We start from the raw sequence: 5,533 nt of genomic DNA, 5'->3' as shown, positions 1-5,533 counted from the left end.
TGACAAAACTGTCAATCAACATGATGTAGCAGCAAATCTATACACTTCTGAGAATTTTACTACATCATATTTCCAGACCATGTCAAACCTACCTAACCATACTCCTTTGCGTGCATGTAAATTAAGGTAAATCTGCTAATGAAATGATTGTTCTCTTTTTTTCCCCTTTTTTTCTATTTTATTGGAAATGCTTTCAACAACTGCTGTTGTCTTTTTAGGTTAAATTTTACATGCTCGAAAAATAAATAAATAAAATCCCCACACACACCTCAGCCAAGGCTGCACAATCCTCTCATTGTCTTATGTATTTTATTCGTGTGTGTGACTAGTTTGTAATGATTTGTTTTGCATCTAATTTGGTGAAGCGTGTGGTTCAATTCAATAACATTTTATTTATAGTATCAAATCACAACCAAAGTTATCTCAAGACACTTTACAGATAGAGTAGGTCTAGACCACACTCTATAATTTACAAAGACCCAACAATCCCCCCAAGAGCAAGCATTTAGTGCGACAGTGGTGAGGGAAAACCTCCTTTTAGGGAGAAACCTCGGACAGGGGCGTAGTAGGGCGTAGCAGGGTATTGCAGGCCATAGTAGGGCATAGCAGGGCAGAGTAGGGCGTAGCAGGGCGCCGAGCAGGACCATGGCAGATTTAGGTGCCACCCTGATCCAAAGAAAACCGCAAGTCGAGAAAACATAAGGACTCCGGGAAACACCTCACTGTTAAGGAGATGAGTGCATACTACATACTAAGTCTGCTTTATTTGTCAGTAGTATTAAGAATTAGCAGAACGTTAGAAAGACATTTTGCTTTCTCTTTAAGTTTAAGGCTTATGCTTATGCTGTATTTTTTATTTATTTATTTATAATGTACATTGTTTTAGTAAGTTTATTATGTATATATTTTTGTTTTTAACAATCTACAGGTTATGTACTTAGCCACTGTTTAGAGCTTTAATTATTTACAGTATATCTTTAAGTATCATTTGGTTTTTAAGTGTCATGCCTCTGGACTTTCCTCACTTATGATGGCATTTCCTCAGCTAGGTTCAGCTTGGTTCCCGTTTTTAATTAATTCATTTGTCGATTTAGGGGTGGGTGGGTGAATGGGGCCGGGGGGGAGAGATATTATATTATGTGTGTATATCTGCAGGCAGCGAAGCTTTCTGGCAAAAGCAGTGTTGCTACACTGGTCGATCCCCACTGATGACGGTCCGTCTGCGGCTGCAGGCCGTGGAGCTCACCGCCAGTGTTTTAGTTTGACTGTTAAAAAGTGTTAAGACAATTAAAAGGTATTTATTTAGAAGCGGGCTGGCTGCTAGTTAGCTAACGCTAGCATGCTATTCCACCAAGTTTCCATGCTACATAAATAAGCCAGACAGAGTTGTCCCTCATCTGGCGATAGAAACCCTGCTTTTCCCGTTCTGTTAGCTCAGAGCTCCACAGACTAAGTCCACAGGTACAAATTAATTTTGCACCAAATTTATCGTCAAGAGTGTTGTGAAAGTCGAGGTGCGCAGATTGGCCACTTTGTGATGCGAGAGAGCACATATGTGAAGTTGCAGTGACAGATTCCAGAGGTTGAAATCACTGAGTTGTGGTTGTGATGGAAAATGAACCAGAGTAAAAAAAAAAGTATACGAGTAAATGTTGCATTATAAGTTTGCAGCTGTCATTGTGTTCATGTAAATATCAATCTACACATTTGTGAATATTTTTTCTGTAACTTCACATTCAGAATACAGGTGTGTGAACATTTTCTACAAGTGCAAATTTCAATTTACAAGTTCAGATTTTTTTTTACAAGCTCTCATGTTTTTTTTCTTTGTATGACTTCAAATTCAGATCACATGTGTGTTAATATTTTTTACAAGTGCAAATTTTAACATACAAGTTCAGATTTTTTGTTCTGCAAGTTCTCACATCGTATTCTACAAGCTCTCCCATTTTGCACCATATTTACCTTCATAGGTGAGCTCATTCCAGCTCCGGGGCTGAATCCAGTATCTGTTCCTTGAGCACCTCCATTAGAAGTTGAGAAAAAAAGGCTGTCGGCTGAGCCCCTTCGATATTCTCCAGAAGGCCCACTACTCTTATATTATTCCACGGCCTCTGTTTTCTAGATCGATAAGTTTGGCCTGTAGCTTAGCATTTAAGACTTTTTAGGACATTTTTAATACCACCTAGGATGAAATGTAATGCCATCTTCACACCTGTATAATATAAAATCAGTGTGGATTTTAAGCTGAGAAAAGAATTATTTACCAAGTAACCTTACCTAAATTTTATATAACATTTTTGTGAAGTGTGTTTGTACTCTTAAAGGTGTTCTAAGCGATGTTAGGTGACGTTACTTCTTGTTGACATGCGTAAGTAACGCATGACATCGTTTAGAGCACCTTTAACAGTCACATTTACAGCTCTTATGCTATAAAAGTAAAAATACAAAAAGTAAATGTACCGAAACAAAATATGACATTACAGCATTTATTTTATCCTACAAAAGGACAAGACAAAAGTTAAGTCCTTTGGAAATGGAATTCAATAAGTTTTATTTTCTTATTTTTTAGAATATTAAATGTCAAACTTTTTAAAATACTTTAAAGACCCCGTGGGTATCCTGAAACCTGTACCTCTAATGCAGAGCTCTGAAAACATCTCAGCAGAGAAAAGGTTCCATTTCAAAATAGACAATGAGCACAACGAGCAGTAAAGCTTCAGGCAACAATGAAGTTTTTCTTCAGTTTTGTTCCGTCTTGTGTTTGAGTTCGCAGCTCTCTGATCTCTGTGGAGCCAAACTCAACCGACAGAAAGCTCGATTTAACTGCTGAAATAAAACTTTGTTACAAAAGAACATTAAGTGAATAATTTAAGACCACCCAGATCTTCTACTTAACTTTATTTTTGATAATTATTTTATACTTTGCCTGGCATATTTGGTATCTTTGAAAACTTTAGAAATAACATTTTAAAATGAAGTTCTGTGGATTGGAACAACTCACCACAGGTGCATCTGTCAGGGCTGAAGACACAAACTTTTCTCACAGAAAGTAAACCCTAGGGTTGGGCATCGTTTTGATTTTAACAATTCTGTTTCCAATTCTTCCTTTCGATTCTGGTTCTTTTCAATTCTCGATTGCGATTCTTTGAGTAGAGGAGTTTAAACAGGTCACTGTCCATACACAATGTGAGTCCCTACACGAGTCGCGCATGTGCAGAACGGCCGCCATCTTTGACAGCTAGCTACGGCTACACCACTTGGACAAACCACCTAGTTACCGACCAACACGATTCAATACGCAAAAAAGTCCATACATATATAAATATAGGCCTATCTATTTATTATTTTCCTTTTATTTTTTTTATGGACAGTTGGTACTTGTGTTTAGCCACTACAGAGGTCCAAGACGCCGGTTACAGAGCTCTGTCATATCAGCGGCAGTTGGTAGTTGTGTTTAGCCGCCAACAGGTGACTGTGAGCCGGGTACAGGCACCGTCAGATGACGGTCCTTCAGGGGTCGTGGTAGTGGAGTTTAGCCAGAAAAAGTCAGCGCTATTCGTTCGTTAAAGTTGGAACCGATGACTGCAATCAAAACCAAATTCAAAAGGATCCAATGAAAAAAAAAACCATTTCTTTTGCAATCGTGATTTTCTGAAACGGTTCCAAGTTGGAATTGGTTTTCGATGCCCAATCCTATTCAATTTTAACATCACATAAATTGATTCTGCGTAACTAAATGACAACCAGACAAATTCAATAACCACTTCACAGCATAAACTGCATTTATAAAATGTATTTATATAGATATATTCATCTATACGGTTATGCATGTATCATAGTATGTATATATATTTATATAGAAATCTACGCATACTGAAATCCTTTCACAGAGGAGAACAAAACCACATGTCAGCAATGTTAACACAATGACACAAGCTCTGGATGTTAAAAAGGCCAGACGTCCTGAATTAACCGACAAGGAACAAAAAAGATGGCATCGCAGAATATCTGAACAGCAGCGACTCGGCTGTCACCTCGACTCGACTTATTTCTTTACATTACAAATCACTTCAGTGACATTACAATCATATCTTATGTGAAATAGTGCTAGCTATTCAGTTTAACTACGCTCAGCTAAAATCTGTACAGTGTTGTAAAAACCGAAATGTTTATTCAAGCAACGTGAAGTCGCTGGTGACTGCGGGACGTTTTCCCTCTAGCTCCGCCCCGGTATCCGACAGCAACGTCATGTGTCTGACTCGCCTGCTTGGGTTAGGGTCAACACGACCGACGACACATAGGACAGCAGACGCCGCCATCTCAGGCTACATTTACATTATTACGTTTTGGTTTTTAAGCAGAGTTTGAGTTTAGTAGAACTAATCTCTGTTTAAACTAACACCCCAAACCTCATATCTCATCAACATTCTCATATACAGGAGGCAGCATGTATACTCCGAACGTTGCTGGTAGTTGCCATGGTAACGTTAGTAGCTTGGTCTCGGAGGCCGAGACATCATGACCCAATCAGGCGGCGAAACGTTGGCGTCAGTGTCGCCAAAGGTCTCTGTTTGCGGCCGTTGAGACTGAAACACAACCCCGCAGATTCCAAAAAAACGGGTCAGAAGTGTTTCCAAATGTCTCCGGTTTAGGGGCTCGGAAATGCCAGAGCAGGGGGAATGAGAGGGGGAAACGCCAGAGCAGGGGGAATGAGAGGGGGAAACATAGCAAAAGATAGTTTATAAACCCAAACATAGCAATGTAAATGTAGCCTCTGAAATACTTTTTTTTTCTCTTTAGGAAAAGAACATAAGAGAAGGGGAAAATGTATCTCCGTTGGTTCAGTGTTTCTCAATTTCCACTGATCTAGGGGTGGAGGGGGGGGCAAAATCAATGACAGAAATTTCTATTACTGGGGAAATATCACCATTCATTCAGTGAATTTACTAAAATAGGTTTAAAGATTAGTAATGCCGTTTATGCCAAATTCCTTACTATATTAAAATAGTAACACAACGTTTGCCTCTTTTTCGGTGGCAGGAGTAAAAAAAATTAAGTCATCCTCAGCATTTGCTGTGTTCTGGTTTCAGAATGATGAAGACAGTTGGAGGTAGGCTCGACAGGTTGATTCTTTTCCTTGGCAACTATCATGTTGTAAAGATTTTAGGCATTCTATTATCAAATGGCTTGAAAACTAGTGCATACAGCCTCACTAAATGGAGCATGGCCCCAGACCCCCCAGGTTTGGGCTAAGCCCTGAATATTTACAACGTCTGGCTCTATCCCTGCACTGATTCGTGACTAGAAATCAGCGAGCAGTAGACACTGACACATTTGATTTGTCACAATGACCAAATAATTTAGAAAACTTGACAAAAACACAGCATAGCAACAACTGCGTGAGAAGCCTTCTTATGCTTCCCTAATTCATTCAGATTAAAAACGTCGTTCTCGGATTTCTCTGGGACTCTTAGCAGCTTTATGTCCACAATCCTCCTCTCATTGTCATCTTTTTTTCTTTCTTTTTTTA

Source organism: Sander lucioperca, chromosome 16 (assembly GCF_008315115.2).
Source record: "Sander lucioperca isolate FBNREF2018 chromosome 16, SLUC_FBN_1.2, whole genome shotgun sequence".
Lineage (NCBI taxonomy): Eukaryota > Metazoa > Chordata > Actinopteri > Perciformes > Percidae > Sander > Sander lucioperca.
This window is presented reverse-complemented; position numbering follows the sequence as displayed.